The 17,930-nt window shown below is 43.4% G+C and overlaps 1 protein-coding gene across 1 annotated transcript in view; it reads right to left on the reverse strand.

The window, feature by feature from the left end:
- The window catches only part of Atxn1 (ataxin 1), a 407,118-nt gene extending 396,466 nt beyond the window's left edge, over positions 1–10,652 (reverse strand). The window contains exons 1-3 of the mRNA XM_042678587.1: positions 10,586–10,652; positions 9,502–9,649; positions 352–461 (exon numbers count right to left, since the gene is read on the reverse strand). The gene's annotated coding sequence lies outside the window, so the exon portion shown is untranslated. The remainder of the gene's footprint in view (positions 1–351; positions 462–9,501; positions 9,650–10,585) is intronic.
- Positions 10,653–17,930: the final 7,278 nt, after the last annotated feature.

A 17,930-nucleotide genomic window follows, 5' to 3' on the forward strand; every position in this document is an offset into this window, starting at 1 on the left:
CTTGGTATCAGAACATTCATAATTGCCTTAAGGAAATGCAACAATGAAAATGCTCTGGCTCAAGATCCAATTAGCAATAATCATCACAAAGCCAAATGCAGATTTCTTCCTGAATCGAATAAATGCAACCAAAAATGATTGGTGCTTTAATCCAAGTTAAAACACACACACACACACACACACACACACACACACACTATCTGGGCAATCTCTCTTAATTTTCCATACAGTATAATTTGCAGAAAAATAAAAATTACATTGGACCATTGACAACGTGCTAACACGTGACGAGCAGTAATTTCCCCAGGTCAGAGCCTGGAAAAATCCTCAGATGCAAACCCTCTCTCTCACCTGGGACACACTTCCCTGTTGGGCCAGTGGAAGAGGAGGTTGTTGTCCAACAATGACAGGTAGATCTGCAGCTTGAATGGACCACCCTGGTGACTTGCTGCACAATGCTCCTACAATGGAATGCAGGAAAGGAAACCCAAAATGAAAAACAGAACAAACTGCTTTAGCAATACAAGTCTACTATAAGAGTCTGTGCATTGAAATATGCTTTATTTATTTATTATTTATTTTGCCTCTCCTGGGGCTTGAACTCTGAGTCTGGGCTCTGTCCCTGAGCCTCTCTGTGCTCACGGCTCTACAACTTGAACCACAGTGCCACGTCTGCCTTTTTCTGAGTAATATATTGGAGATAAGAGTCTCACAGAGGGGGCTGGGAAGGTGACTCAGTGGTAGAGCGCTTGCCTTGCATGCATGAGGCCCTGGGTTCGATTCCTCAGCACCACCTAAGCAGAAAAACAAAAAAGCTGGAAGTGGTGCTGTGGCTCAAGGGGAAGAGTGCTAGCCTTGAGCTGAAGAACTGAGGGACAGCGCCTAGGCCCAGAGTTCAGGCCCCACGACCGGACCCAAAAAAAAAAAAAAAGTCTCACAGATTTTCCTGCCTGGGCTGGCTTTGAACTGTGATCCTCAGACCTCAGCCTCCTGATTTGCTAGTATTACAGGCATCAGCCTGGGCTTAAAATATGCATTTAAAGATAATCAAATTTTGTATTTTCTTAATGGGAATTACACAATTATCAATCAGCACAAAAGGCGGGTCTGGTTTTATCTTACAGGGCTCACAGGAAAGCCAGTACATGATAAGGTCGTCTCTTCAGTCACACTAAAAGCTACATCTCTACATTTGAGCCAGCCACTGTCAATGTTTTCTCCAAAGACTCTAGTGATGCATCTAGTAAACACATGCTGGTGATCACAAAGAAATACCAGGTGAAAATGGGCATGGATTGAATACTAATTGAGCCAAAACCTAATTTTAATGCAGCGTATATTATCTATCAACGTGCAACTTGAGCAGCAATCATAAAATCCAAAGAAACACAGAGAAACTAAAGATTCAACAAATACGGCTATTAGCATACTATAGTATACTATTAGCATACTATCTAATGGGATCTTTTAAAAAGTATAAGATACAGAAAAAATGTCTTGTGCACATATTCACCTTTCTACTAAAATTTAATACAGTTCGTTATTGAATGTACGTATGTCTATTCCATTTTCATTAGGCCACAACAGTCAAGCAAAAATAAGCCACTGTATTATAAATATGCGAATGAGTGAAAGAATAAATGAATAAGTGATGGATGAGTGAATGGATGGATGGATGGATGGATGGATGGATGGATGGATGGATCTTCCATATACCTTTCCATCAGAGCTTGGGGCTTGTAGTAGTTTTTATGAGGTCAAGACCTATGCTCTAATAAAAATGAAAGCGGCTGAGGATTTGATCTTCCATCGTACTTCTTTAGTCCTATCTGCTAAAATTATACTTTTTAAACTACTGTTGATACCCAATCGGCCACATTAAATGCAAAGAATCAGTTATTTTATAGTTATTATAAAAATAATTCCCACCGTAGTAAAAGCTGAAATGAATTTTTCATCTTTGATTGTTGGAGCTGATCTGCATATTTGTTTAGGCTGATTTTAAATTTACTTTGGGTTTTCTAAGCTCATGCCAGGTAACAGTAGGAAGGAGAAGGCCTGGAATTATATTGGGTGTCAGAAAGAAACTATTCTGGAGCTATGAATATGATCTCCAGTGTGAGTAATCTGTAAACAGGTAAGTGAGCCAATTATCCTTGGGTGCATGGCAACACATCTCAGTAGTCATGATTATTTTCATCCATACACACTCACTATTTTTAAGAGCACAGCTCAGCTGGAAAGGAAAATAGCTTCCATTTCTTTCCAGCACTTTTCAAAGTAATGAATAGTAGCCAAAGTACTCTTCCTTCTACCTAACCTACTCAGTTAGCATTTATTTAAGCTTGTCTGGGACTGTTATGCAAAGAAAATGATTTCTGTAGTCCTTAGTATCCCCATGTGTAATATAAACCAACCTAAGCTATCATGTCCATTAAATCCTTAGAAGAAGCCAGGCATTGGTGGCTCACGCCTGTAGTCCTAACTACTCAGGAGATTAAGATCTGAGGATTTAGGTTCAAAGCCAGCCTGGACAGAAAAGTATGAGACTCTTATCTCTTGTTAACTAGCACAAAGCCAGAAATGTAGGTGTGGATCAAATGGAAGAACACCAGCCTTGAGTGGAAAAGCCAATCAAGATCACTAAATCCTGAATTCAAGTCCCAGTACTAGGACAAATAATGAATTCAGTAATTAAATCCTTAGAAGACTTTGTTCCCCTACCAAGAAGATTGTTGAGCTATAAATAGTCTCCAAGTTAAATATTAGTTCACAAAATTCTACTTAATCTTACATATTGTTTCCCTAAAGAAGGTCTTGATTTTTATCTTGCACTGTCTCAAATGAAGGTTCAAAATAACTGATGATCATTTTTTTACAAGCAGCTGGATTTTGCCCACAGAGCTTTATGAGTTCACTGTTAGGAGAGTGTTTGCTTGTATACTGATGTGTGCACATAATCCTATTTACCTGGCAGATAAGGGTTTATAGAGTCCAAATTACAGCCTCCTCCCATTCTGCTGAATGCACAGAACAGTCAAATACAATGCAAATGTTGTAAAATATTAATTTACTTTCACATTGGACTGCCTATTTATTTCAACAGTACTTGTGTGCCCAACACTATTACAGTAATAAGGAGAGTTAATATCACTTGCTGTATTCCATCACAGGGAATAAACACAAGAATAAATGTAAGGCAGTGAGGATCCATTGCAAAATGCACAAGCAACATTAAAAAGAAACAATCTACAGAATGTTTTATACTATGATATACACTAAAAATGGAATGTTTGATGTTTCAAAAGCACATTGGAGAAACACAATACTATTAATAGTGGAAGATTATCACAAAAGGTGGCTGAGTAATGATATGATCGTCCATAAAGACCAGGAGATACTGTGGGAGACAGGGCCAGCGTTAAGGGCACAATAAAAGAAAATCTGCCATACACAATGATAAAAAAGTACATTTTCTCTGTATGTTAGAAGCGTAAGTGCATATAGGTTAGCAGCTACGGTAATTATCACTAAAATCTTCTGCTAAATAACTCCTTTGAAGCTTGTCATGTTAAAGGTCACCTTTGTGAAAAAGGAGAGTTCTTCTCAGCCCAAATCAAAACACTGCAATCTGGGGAACCTCTGCCCCCAGTTCTGATTATACTACAATGAATTTTGTGAAAAATAGGCGAGACACAATTTTTGCTTACATTAAGGCAATTACCATTGCGTTTTCATTACTCCACAAATGAGATACATTAAAAGTTATAGAAAAATCAATCAAACGTTTCTGCAAAGAACATGTCAAGCATTGTATAATGCTTGTTGTTTTTTTCTTTTCCCTAATAGTTCTAAACATTTTAGTCTACATGGAATGATAGAAATATTTGTATAAATATTTGTAATATGCTCATCAGAAAGATACATATTTATAAAATACATCAAAACACCATTTCTACAAAGAAATTTACCAATATGATATTATTTTGTTGATTTTATAATCACATATATGTATACATATATTAAAAAAAAAACAGTCCAATTGCAGCAATTACAGCTCTTCCAGACATTTTTAAATGTTTGTAAAACTAGCACCCTGTATTACTCATCATTTTATTACTCCTCAAAGAAAATTTGAATGAGTAAATTTATTTCGTTAAACTAAGTGAAATGAAACAGCACTGATGACTCAAAAATTCCCATCTGAAACAAAAACGAAAGAAGTCCTGTATGGAAGTTCTAAAATGAATATTCTCACCTCTGCTGGTATTTGTACAATTTATTGTTTCTAACGTATGTAGCAAAATAAGCTGGGCTTGCTTTTGATAAATACAATCAGAATCGAATTTGTCTTTGGAAGCAATTTAGCTGACCAGATCTAAATATTTCATACAAGCCGATCATTTCGAACTAACCTATTACTTGTGTTGCTCTGAAAATATAAAGTAATGTGAAGTCAATCTATCTCCCCTTCAGAGCAACAAATAGTCTGGCTTACTGTATTCTGTCACTTTGTTTATGCAGGTATTAAAGCTTTCCGAAGTGTATTACCTTCAGATAATGTTCACTCCTATCGTCACCTACATGAGGTTCAGGGGCTCATGATCAACTAACTTCTTATAAAAATACAAAGAATAAAAACCAGGTGAATGGCGACAGTCTGTTTGTTACCAGAAACTGTCGTTCAGATAGATACAGAAGGAAAATTCACTTGACATTTCAGAACGGAAGAAAAACTATTATACACAAGGAACATAAGTCCTTGAACTGTAGGATGACTACAAAAACAGGAGCTATACAAATGTTTACTAGCATTGTAATAATCTCTCAATGCTGGCTATTTCCAGGAATCCCGGCTAGTGAATAAGAGCTCTTGAAACTGCTGACAATCTTCAGCATGTGACATTTAACCTGATGGCTCAAAAGTTTTTCTTCAATCTTTCTCTGAAAGACATTTAGAGGCCTGAAGCCTAGTTATAATATTTCCAACAAAGTGCCACTCTATTTATCAAACCCTCTTAAAACGAAATCTAGACAGGAAAATGTTGTCTTTCTCAGTCCCTAATCAAGAACAAACATTTTTTCATACTTATTTTTAGCCCACATCTATTTGTACACTGAAAACAAAAATCTATGCTCACATTTTACTCCAAGGAAAGTACTTTTCCACACATTACAAGGTATAATCCAGGACCTGCAAGGCATCATGCAAAACTTCTGTGCTTTATATTCTTGCTTCCCATGTATTTATCTCACCAAAAACTAATAGCTCATTTCAACCACAGCAATGCTTCCTCTGACCAGGCCACAACAAGCTTACCAACCACATAAACTCACTCACCAGCAGACACTCATAAACTCCCTGTAAAAGTGGAGAGTGGAGGAGAGGGGAGGCACTTTCTCAATCCTAGCCCAAGGAGGAATTTCATTTTAACCCATTTAGCTATTCAGCCATAAAACTCTAAACTGACTATTGAGTCACAGATAATCTTGACACTATTATTCTCAATTACTATTTCTTTCAAATATCAAAGTTATTAAAATACTCTACTTGATTTGGACTGCCTGAGCAGCCCAAAGTTTCAGCAAGGAAAGCTAATTGCCTGCTTTCTATTTTTGCCGTAATATCATTTTTTCTGGACCTAGAAGGCTTCATATGGTGTTGCCTTAATGAAAAAGCATAATACTCACCAAATTATGTCCTAAAATAAGTATAAGTTGTTCACCTAGTAAAAGTACCATGCAACCAGGCACTAGGGGCTCACCCTACAAGCTTAGCTATTCAAGAGGCGAAGATTTGAGAATGAAGGTTCAAAGCCAACACAGGCAAACAAATCTGAGAGACTTGTCTCTTATTAACCAGCAAAAAAAAGCCAGAAGTGGAAGCATGACTCAAGTGGCTGAGTGCCAGCAGTGAAGGGAAGAGGGTGAGGCTCTGATTACAAACCGTATTACCAACGTTGTATGCTAGTACATATGTACCAGCATATAGCACACACATGCGCACGCACACGCATGCACACACACACACACACACACACACACACAGCATTATACATTATATTATCAGTCGATTAGCTATCAGCTTATGGCGTATCTGGCTTGACCGAGAAAATACGTATTTAAATTTAAATGACTACTGAAGATCATAAGCAAAAGATCCAAATTGAGAATGAATGTACTCAGAATGTCTGTATACTGTCAGCACCAGTTTTTATAATAGCTGTAAAGTTTTAAAATGTGACAATGGAGATATACTTTCTGAAGAAGTCATTTCCTCTGAGTAAACCATTTAGAAAGCCAGCCATCTCTCTCAGCAGCAGGAGCCGCGAAGGATGGGGTGCTCTTCACAATTGAAAGGGTTAAGTGCCTACAAAGCCAAGAGCACTAGACTACAAAAAGAAATGTTGCTTTAGTAAGCTCTGAAAGGTTTCTAGCAAGTACCAAATACTTGTTGATCTATGCACAATAAACGCCAGTAGGACTGTCAGCCTCCTTTCACTGTCTGGGGAGACACATTTACATACTGTACCCAGTAGGAACAGCTTGTTGGTCTCCTTTAGAAAAGTTGAGTAGCTTGAAGCCTCATTCAGTGTCTCCCATCCAAATGACTCAGAGAAGATACAATTGAAATAGTGAGGTCTCTTGTCTGGCTTGGGCAGCACAAACACAGTGCATAAAACACTTGGAGTAGTTCAGGCAAACCCACCTGAATGGACGAGAAACACTGTCTGTTGCCATGGCAGCCTGATCTAATTACATGAGTGATCAGGGCTGAAGTAAGTGCATGGAAAACCTACACCACTGACACTTATCTGTATGATGAGAAAGACAGGCAGGCAGGCAGGAGGTTCAGGGGGGCCCTACAACCTCAGCTTTATGTGCAAGGTGGCATTCAAGCCGGTTTATTTGCAGAGCTCCTAAAATATTGACTGATCGGTGCACAGTTAGAGGGCAATCCAAGATTAAATGCCACAGCATAAACCATTATGGTGCAATCCTTTTCCAAGAGCTCATGTGCAGGTTTTTATTTTTTTTGTCTTTTTTGATTCAGGTAGCTTCCTGGGGGCATAGCTTCCATCTAAAAATGAGCTCAAGCATCAAACTACCTTTGAGTAAAAGGTGGGCTTATCAGGGGCTTCTAGGAACTACCAGGTTCCTGTAGAAACTCAAACAGAACTGGCTTAGCTAACACTGTTGGAAAAAGTAACTAGCTTTGTCTAAAAATAACAAGTTAACTACCCACTACGGGGGTACAATATATAAGCAATGTATGATGGTGCTGTTTAAATATTAAGAGCAGCCTGCATTATAAAACACAGATGTCATTGAGATGTTACTACTACACTGCCAAAGGAGAACTTATTTGCATACACATTCCCGCGGATGCAGTGCACCGGAATGCCTCTCTAAGGCATTAGTTTTTATTCTGTGGGTGTAGAAGGGTCGTCTAATTTTACTGATTGTAATCCCGTGGCTCTCACAGGGATGCTAAAGACCTTTTTCGGGGACAGAACCAGTTTGGAGGAGTCCCTACTGCACAACATACGGTAAACAAAATAAAAATAGCTTGCCGTTCTTGTTAGCCACATCGCGCATTATATAACCAGCTTCCGACTGGCTGCTTTTTTTTTTTTTTTTCGACCTTACTACTCTTCAGCAATTTCTCAATTTTTCCCAAGTGTTTATATTACCCTCTTATCTGTAGGCTTATAGATCAGCAAAGCAAAACAAAACAGCAGCCACAACCACGGGATAGAACTGCATCTCCAGCGTTGGAGAAAACTGATTTGTTGTTGTTGTGTTGTTTTGTTTTGTTTTCTGGCAGTCTTGCTCACCACCCGACTTCCCCTCCCTACCCTCCCCCCCCCTCCGCACCCAACTAAGGTTCTTGCTCAATCTCCCTAGAAAACCTGAATTGTTTCATCGCTTCCAGTCAACCCCTTACGTGGTCTGAAATAAAATGAAAGCACAAGCCACCGAGTTTCAGAAGGCGGCCTGGGGGCAGATCCGGACGCCTGCAGAGTCAGCCAAGGGGCCATCCAGGGCCCCCTCCACTCGCCCCCGCCAGCCCTGCCCGCACACACATCAGTACACACACACACACACACACACACACACACACACACACACACACACACACACACACACACACACACACACGCCGCGCTCCTCCGACACGGCCTCACCTCTCGCTCCGCCCGTCCGGCCCCCTTCCCTGCCCCCTGCGGGACCGGCCTGCGCGCTGGAACCACGTAGGAGGCGACGGCAGCAGCGGCCGCGGGAGTGGCAGAGTCCCCAGGCCGGCCCGGAGTGAACGAGCAGCGGGGCTCCAGGGCGCATCCCCAATCCCCGCAGAGCCTCCACCTCCTCCTCTTCCTCCTCCTTCTTCCCCTCCTCCTGGCTTCATTCACCCTCCCAGCCGCCGCGCAGCCGTTCACTCCCCGCGCAGGGCAGCGTCTGCCGCGACTCCGGTGCTCCTGCCGCGGGTGCCGGCCGGCAGCGCGGGCCCGGGCTGGGGCGCTCCCCGGCTCCCGGGCGGTGGTAGCGGCTGCACATGATCAGGAAGCGGCCGCACCAACAGGGCGGCGGTGGTGGTGGTGGTGGTAGTGGTGGCGGTGGCTGCAACCAGGGCCGCTGGAACCACTCTGGCAGCGCTCCGGGCACCCGCACACCCCTTCCCCCGGCGCGGTCACCCCTCGGCGCCCCCCGCCCGGTACCCGGCCGCGCGCAAAGTCCCGGCCGCCGGTAGTCGGTGCAGCCCCTTCCCCGCCTGCAGCCGGACACCCGGAGAGGCCGGCCTCCGTGGGGGGTGGGAGGGGGTGGGGAAAGACCCCAGACCCCGGACCCCAAGCCCAGGCGATCGCCTGCGGGGAAAGTCCAACCCTTCCTGAGCCCGGGTGGTTCTCACCGCCCTCTCCGCTGGCGGGGGAGGGGAGGGGGTTGGGGGGCAGGGAAAGGTAGAGGACCGGGGGCAGCACGACCCGAGGCCGAGGCCGCCTCCCCCCTGCGCCACCCGGAGGGAGGCGGACATGACTTCGCGCTCGCCGCCGGACCAGCAGCCGCCGGAGCGGGGCGCCGCCGCCACGCTCCCCACCCGCGCCCCCCGCCCGGGCGCGCCCCTTCTCCGGGGCGGGCGCCCACCCTGGCCCTGGCAGCCCCCCTGCTGGCCGAGCCTGCGCCTAGAGTGGGGTACCAGCCGCCGGGGAGGCTGAGGCCAGGGACTGTTGTATGCACACACACACACACACACACACACACACACACACACACACACACACAGCACGACGCGTCGATTTCCTTAGCTCCTCTTCCAGCTGTTTTCCGTGCAGCCGATTGGGCTTAGGGGGTTTGTTTGCTGGTTGTTGCTTTTGACCCCTCTCGGGAGAGAGGGGTGGGGGGGATGATTTTTTTTTCATCTAAATAGGGAGGGGGGGAGAGAAGAGAATGGGGGAGGGGGAGAGAAAGAATCAGAGGAGGAAAAAAAAAATAGCCACTTACTGTAAAGTGTAAATGGATCTGGGGTTGCGTGGGGAAGGGGGACAGAGGGAGAGAAACAATGTCTTGCGGCTGCTCTGGCTCTGGCTGCTGCTCCACGGGGCTTGTTTTGGATCCCCTGCAGTGAAACAGGTCCTGTACGGCTCCGCCACTGTAGTAGAAATGATGTCTGCGGTATACTCTCCTCCTCCTCCTCCTCCTCCTCCCCCCTCCCCTCCCCTCCCTCCGCCCGTCCCCCCTCCCTCGCGCTCGCTCGCTCGCTCGCCCGCTCGCTCCAGTATGTAAATGTGTAATTGAAGCCAAATATGGAGCAGTTGGCTGCCGCCGCCGCAGCTCCAGGATCCGACTTGGTGGAGGTGGGGGGAAGGGGGCACCCTCGGGCCGGCGGCCGGGAGAGCCGCCCCGAGCCCCTCCAGCGCACCGCGCGCCCGCCGCCTCGCGCCCTTAACCCTGGGGTGCACGCGGCCCCCCACCCCGGGGAGGCGGCGGCGGCGGCGGCGGGGGTGATGGGGGGGGTGGAGGTCGGCGTCTCTTCCCTCCCCCTCCCCCAACTCCCACACACCCCTAGCGTGGCTGGGGATTGGGGATCCGGAGCGCAGACACCGGCCCGCCCGAAGGGACCGTTTCTTCCAGGTTTGGGAAAGGGGCGGGGAGTTGGGGCGATGAGGTAATTTGAGGGGTGACCGCGCGCAGGGCTCGCGCGCCTCCCCGGGCGTCTGTATCCAGATGGAGAGGACGGAGAAGACAGCTGGGTACAACTCGGGCAACCTGGTGAAGGGGACTCCTTCCCTCCCCCCCTCCAAAAACAAAAAAAAGGTTTCCAGGCTTCCCCTAGGCACCCGTGCAATCCCCACAGGGGAGGGGGAGCCGGGCTCGTTCTAATCCCGCCGCGTCCTCGGTCCCCGGCGCTCGCGGAAGCCGGCCCGGGATCACTGAGATCCTCAAACCCCGCCGTCGCCAGGGCGTTCGCGGACCTACAACCCTCCGGGTGGTGCTGACTACCTCGGCGGGCAACTCCTCGGCAAAGTTTTAAGCCCCTGGATCCCGGTGCGCCCCCCGCACCCCCCCCCAGCGCGTGCACCCTCACCTTTCCTAGCCTGCGAGAGCTGGCGAGCGCGGCGCCCTCTTCTCTCTCTCTCTCTCTCTCTCTCTCTCTCTCTCTCTCTCTCTCTCTCTCTCTCTGCAGGTCAGGAAATCGGCTTTGGGTATGGAACTCCCTCCCTGGCCAGGATTAGACAGACAGACGACCAGCGCGCGGCCCTTCGCCGCTCCATCCAGATCATTCATTTAATCGGAAGTGAGGTAACCAGTGTTGGAGAAACAAAAAAAAAAAAAGTAAACTGATCTTTAAACGGTGGCTCTAGAGAATCCACACCGAAGGAACTTCCTCTGATCTCAATGAGTAAGCGCGGCCCCCAACCCCATGACACCCCACACCACTGCTGGTACCACCACCAGGAGAGTGCGATCCTTTGGAGAGAACGCACCTAGCCAACAGGTGTGGCTGCTGGCGGGGGTAGGGGCGCAGCCCACCCGGGCATCGCGCAGTGTGGAGGTCTCCTAGCCTGCGTGCAGATAACGCTGCAAGACCAGTAGGTGTCAGGGCAGCATTTGACCTCCTTCAAGTGCTTAGAACTCAGTGTCTAGAAACCTGAGCCCTCCTCCCTCGCGTCTCTCTCGGGTAAGCTGTATTTGAGAGACCTTTGTGGCTACATGTACTTGTGACCTAACAGTTAGTCACCAACTGAAGCGCAAAAAGAAAATCACCACGAGAAATGTGTCAGCTTTTAAGTAACTCTACTGTAGAGCCAAAGCCCTGGAGAATTTTTTTTAAGTAATACTAATGATAAGCATCCTAAAGAAGGAGGAAGGTGGAAAACCCTGGACATGTTTTTTTTCTGCCCTTCACATTTGGAAATGCTGTGCGCATTGACACGGTTCCTTTAAGTGGAAGTGCTACTGCTCATTCCCACTGGTTTTTCTACAACTTTCTTTTTCTGTTCATTTAAAAATCGGTGGTTGTTAGCTTTAAACCTCCGGTTGTACTGAAGTGACATTATTGGTCTCATTACAGCCTCTAGTGGACAGTTAACAACATCAGTTTCCTTCAAAGGCTCTGCCTTGTTTTGTTTTCCTGGACAAGCCTTAATGAAGGTGAAGGGTAATAGTTCAAACAACGTAACGGGCATATCTTTTGCCCACACTTGGCACAGCTGACAACTAAAAGGAGTTCAAGGCTGGACATCGGTGGCTCATACCTGTAATCCCAGCTTCTTATGAGACTCTCAGCTGAAAGTGGAGGTGTGGCTCAAAGGGTAGAGTACCAGCCCTAAGAAATAAAGCCAAAGGAAAGAGCCTACAGTCTTGAGTTCAAGCCCCAGTACCGGCATAAAAAAAGAAGGTGGAAAAGACTGGTGTTTTGTGCCGCAGGTATTACCGTTGCTGGCCTGTGAATAAACAGAACTTCTGCTCTTCTTTTCAGTTTCAGACAGCTTTCATGAAAACCTAAATTCATCTAAAATATTTTTATAACAGAAAATATTGGTTGCCATGTTTTTGGCTTAACTGAGATGTTTTTATTCCAACCTATCATCTGCAAACTGTCCAATCCACCTTCACACTATTTTTAGACATCTTACATTTAAAGAAATTTTAGGGGAGGGGATAAGCTAATAGTGTAATTATTACTCTGGCAGAAAGCAGTTAATTTATTTTAACAGTCTTAAACATATTAAAAGTCATAATTCAGATTACAGTTAGTTAATTTAAAATGTTCCCTCAAGGAATCTAAAAATGTATATTGCCCACAGTAAAAACAAGAAATGTGTCCTTTGCTTTCTTAGCCATTAAGACTAAAGCCAGAATCTGTCACTAAAACCTGAACCAATTGCTACCTGAGAGGCCTAACGTAAATAAAATACTGGTGAAATTGTTTTATTACTTTGCTGCTGAAATGTTTGGTTTTCAGATGACAAAATGCTAAATGCACAGTCACGAAGAATTAAGTGAATCTTTAAAAGTGAGATTTTTTTTTCATAAAAATGAAAACCCGATGAAAAAAAAAATCTTTCAAGAAGCCAATAGGCAATTGCACAGCACTGCAGTCCTACACACAAACCTCATGTGATATTCCATTGAGGATAAGTCAATCTTTGGAAAGAAAAGAACTAGAGTCATAATGCTAGCTAAGCCTTACTCCTAACCTATGCTTTTGGCTTATTCAAATAACATGGAAATCAATTTTAATTCGTTATATCTACTTTGCCATTTTGGTCCTCTCTACTCTTGAAGGTTAAAAAAGGGCCAGAGAGTATATATTAGGTCATATGATTTTTATATTACACCCTTGCTTTTTAAGAGTAGTCCTCAGGGCAGCAAAGGGAGATTTTTCAATTTCAGAATCAGATCTATGGAATCAGAATCCTGGTGAATCCTGACAACTTCTCTACAGCATGAACAACCCTGCTTTCTGTCTGGATGCAGTCTGCCTGGATGCTTTTTGGCTGTGAGAGAACTAAATTCTTCTATTTATTTCTTGCGTTCATTAATTTTTCTATGGTTATAATTTTTCCAATGAAAAGTAACCACAGTTGGACCTCTGCATACTTGCAAAGAAAATATTTGAAGAAAAAATTATACTGAACATGTGCAGACTTTTCTTGTCTAGTGTAACAACTATTTTTTTTCCTTGTATAACAACTAGTTACAAAGCATTGACATTCCACTAGGTGATATAAGTCATCCAGAGATGATTTAAAGTATACAGAAGGATGCAAATGTTGTTTCATTATATAAGGGACTTGAGCACCCTATGATTTGGGTATTCAAGAGCAGCTGGCCTGGAACTGTTCTTCCTGCCTGAGGGCTGCCTCTAAGTACTCTGGAGAGAGAACTGCATTTAGAAGAGCCCTGATTCATGTGCAGATCTGCAGCATCATTGCCAGCTGAGCAACTGTTGAGGAATGCACTGGGGTCTCAAGCATAAATGTTTTCTTCACAGCAGCAGAGGGAGCACAAGAGTTCTTAATACAACAGCATACAAAGCCCTCTAAATCATGATGGATTTTAAATTGTACTATATGTTTTCATTTGAAGCAGCCTGTTTTATAGTTCCAAACAAAGCAAGGCCAGACGAAACCAACAAGCAAATGTGAACAGCTTACCAGGTTCACGTCACTCAATAATCGAACAGATTGTAAGTTAAATAAAATCAAGATCTACTTATTTTTGAGTTCTAGACTTAATTTTTAAATTTTTTTTGGCCAGTCCTGGGGCTTGAACTCAGGGTCTGCGCATTGCTCCTGAACCTCAAGGCTAGTGTTCTATCGCTTGAGCCACAGCATCAATTCTGGCTTTTTCTGAGTGGCTTATTGGAGATAAAGACCCTCACGAACTTTTCTGCATGGGCTGGCTTTGAACTGAGATCTTCAGATCTCAGTCTCCTGAGTTAGCTAGGATTATAGGTGTGAACCACCAGCGCCTAGCTGGGCTTACATTTTTAACAGAAACTGAACTTTATAAATCCTGCTTGGAAAAGATACTTGTAGCTCTTCTCTAATTAAAATGAAAGAGAGAACAATATAATCCACACAAGGTAAAGCAGCCTGAAGAATAACATTTGTTTACTGGAAAAGGGAGTCCATTCACCCGCCATTATAATAATTTCATTTGGAACCAAACATGCTGGTTAAAATATGTGCACTTCCTGTTACACTTCTGTAATAATTTCTTGACATTTGTTCCTGTTTTTCTTGCAGTAACGAGGATTTACATTGCAGTCGTATTTGTGAGACATCTCACACCCTTTATGGCACTTCCCTGTTGTATTGAATGGGACACATGGTAAAAGCCACGCTGGACTCAGCTCCTGACATAGAGTCATCCAATTATTCCAATAATTTCCTGAACTATTTGTCCATGAGGGAAATTATGCAGACTCAAAGTTCAGTAACGTGATTGTTTTTTAGTCTTCAAAGGTTTTCATCTATTCCCAGCTACTTGAGAGGCAGATGAAGAGGCCAGTCTAGGCAAAAAGTTAACAAGACTCTACATTAAAGAACGAACTGGATGTGGAGGTGCATTATGTAATCCCAGCTAGACAAGTGGTAGAGATAGGAGGATCCTGGTGTAAGGCTGCCCCCAAGCAAAAGCCTGAGACCCTAATGAAAACTAAGTAAACTTAAAAGGGTTGGGAATGTGGCTCAAGTGGTAGACAAATAGAGCCCTGAGTTCAAACCTCAAAATCATAAATAAATAAAGTTACATTATAGTCTGCATTTAAGTAAGAGATTAAGAATAGAAACTGTCTTAATCTCAAGTAGTATTTTGTTATTTTAATCATCAAGCAGCCTCTCTTTAATGCACCTCTAAAATAATAGCAGGCTCTGAGAGAACTGAGGGCCAGATCTCAGTCTGTAAGGAGTTCAGAGCAAATGCATCATCGGGGCCTAGGCACTGTCTCTGAGCTTTTTCACTCAAGGCTGGTATTCTACCGCTTGAGCCACATCTCTACTCTACTTGTGCTCTACCACTTTGAGCCACAGCTCCACTTCTGGTTTTCTGGTGATTTATTGAAGATGAGAAAACCAGAAGCGGGGCTGTGGCTCAAAGGGTAAAATGTGCCAGGCATCTGTAGCTCACACTTGTAATCCTAGCTACTCAGGAGGCTGAGATCTGAGGATTGCAGTTCAAAGCCAGCCCAGGCAGGAAAGTCCATGAGATACTTTTCTCTCCAATTAACCACCAGAAAACCTTTGAAAAGTGTTCATTTTTTACCACGATGAAATAAAAACTCACAAGTGATGGATACAGCACATCTCAGACTCATATCAAGCAGGGGTCCAAATAGGAGAATCAACTAGTGGAATCCCAGAAAATTTGGGAATTAGGAGGAGAATTGTACAACCCTCTAGCAAGAGTTGACTTACAAGCTCATATTAGCATTCCAAATTTGTAAAACCAAAAAAAAAAAATGTGAGGATACAGGGTATATTTTAGCTGGCTATTTCCTTTATCAAAACTCACATGAATAAGTTGAAGTAAGCATTTACTGATATCATTTTTTTTAATGTCCAAAAGAATTTCCTCCCACAGGAGAGACTAATTTGCCAAGTTTCTGCCTGAGCAATTTGTTATGGCTATGTAATAAATCCCAGAAAGTTTGAATTTTTAATGGAAAAACTGACAACTAAAACCAGTGTATAATCATATATACATATATATGTATATAATTTTGAAATCTGAACAAACTATAGTGCTTGTAAAACAAATACACTTTCCTTAGAGTGCACTTCCAAATAAACCTAAAGAGACCAGAAAAGTGAAACAAAGTAAAACCAAAAGTGAAAACTCCTCACACAATAGACTCTGAGGTCAGCTCTCCACACCCAGGCTTAATTCCCTTGAGACTCTGTAGGACCCATTTCTGAGTCATCTGCCTTGACTCAACCACACTGTAGCAGGACAGGCCTCCAGATCATGAAAATGACATCACCCGGGATCAAAGGGGTAACAAACACCTGCCAATACTTTCTGATTGACAGCGCACTCATCTATTTCCAACAACACTGTCTGCAATTTAATACAAAAAAAATACAACAACAGCAACAAAAAATCCCAAGAACATAGGTAGAAATAGTTCTGCACTGTCCAATATGGCCTCTTGAGTGCTTGAAGTGAGATCAATCCAAACTGAAAGGTGCTGGAATGGTGAAGCAAGTTTGAAAGACTTAGTAAATGTACATGTAAATGCATATTATATATGTATATATACATACACACACAGATACAGAGATATATAATTGTTCACTAAGTTTATATTTATTAAAAGCTGACATGAAAAAATATATAGCATGTAACAGCATATAATATATATATAGCATATAATGGAGTAAAAATAAAATATTTTGTCAAAATTCTTTTTACTTGTTTCTTTGTACTTAATAGAGCCACTAAAAAATTCATATTGCATATGTGGGATAACTATTTTATATACACACATATATAGTTCTGCATATACACGCACATGCACATACACACATATGCATAACTGTGCTAGGCATAGGACTTTAACATTCTAGGCCAGAACTCTACTACTGATCTACCCCTCCCAACCCTGAATGTGACAACACTGGCACAGATAATGGGATTGGTGAGACACAGGGAAAAGTCCATAATTAGACATCTGAGAAACCTAGCCTGGTTCTCTGCATGAATGTAGTAGATAACTTAGGTACTTTTCTGGCTTCTTTGGGTAGCCTCTTACAACCTGTAATATAGACCCGACTTCCTGTTTTAATGATCGCTGGGAACCATCTGTCAGCCAATGCAGATTCTCACTGGGAGATCTGGTATGGGCCTTAATAATTTGTTAGGCTCCCCAGTGCCTCAGTGTTTATGGGAGATGATGGAAACCTATGTTCAAGTGTTCTGGAATTACAGCTGGTTTTACTGCTTGTTGCTAAATGGTTTGGGGCTACCTTTTAAAGACAGATGGCTTTAGACAGTGATAGTGAAAATGATGTCATTGGCTGCTTAACTACAAAATGCATCAAGGCCATCAAGAGAAAATCTGGGTAATATATTTAGTACAATGGGATGCTAATGAGATGACTTTTAACCAGTATTGTTTATTTTGCAAGCAAGATCTAGATAAATTGACATCAGTGCAACTCTGGCCAAGATTGAATATAAGGCAATGGCTTGTAAAAAAATCATAATTTATGACCTGAATCATGTAAAGAATGTAGCTCCTCTTACATGAAAAGAAAACAGCACATTTTTAAGACTTAGAATGAATAAGTTGAACTTTGTTTGGGATTGGCTGGGAGCATTTGGAAATCTATTTAAAGCATTTCATTACAACTTGGCATTTTGTTTCCTCAAAAGAAATACATTTGCTAAATTAAAATCAGAGCCAAATGCCACTATTGTTTCAACTCTAAGTAGTGGTAGCCAGTGGATTGGACATGTTAAGCTTCCAGTGTCTCCAAGGCTACAGAAATCAAGACATAAGACAGTGTGTGTGTGTGTATGTGTGTGTGTGTGTGTGTGTGTGTGTGTGTGTGTGTGTGTGTGTGTGTGTGTGTGTGTGTACTGGGGCATGAACTCAGGACCTGGGCACTGTCCCTTAGCTTTTAGCTATTTTACTCCAGGCTGGTATTCCACCACTTGAGCCACATCTCCACTTCTGCCTTTTTGCTAGTTAAATGCAGACAAGAGCCTTAGGACTTCTCTTTCTGGCTGGCTTTGAACTGTGATCCTCATCTCTCAGCCTCCTGGGTGGCTAGGATTCCAGAAAGGAGCCACCAGCATGGGGCTGAACATCAGATCTTCTTTACAGAAAGAATGAAGCCAAGTTCTTTGTTCTTCTAGCTTTATGACGTGAAGATACATGGCTTCCAATTCTCTTAGCTCGTTTATTTTTCTTGAGT

Source organism: Dipodomys spectabilis, unplaced genomic scaffold (genome assembly GCF_019054845.1).
Source record: "Dipodomys spectabilis isolate Male_0828 unplaced genomic scaffold, ASM1905484v1 ptg000045l, whole genome shotgun sequence".
NCBI classification, from domain to species: Eukaryota; Metazoa; Chordata; class Mammalia; order Rodentia; family Heteromyidae; genus Dipodomys; species Dipodomys spectabilis.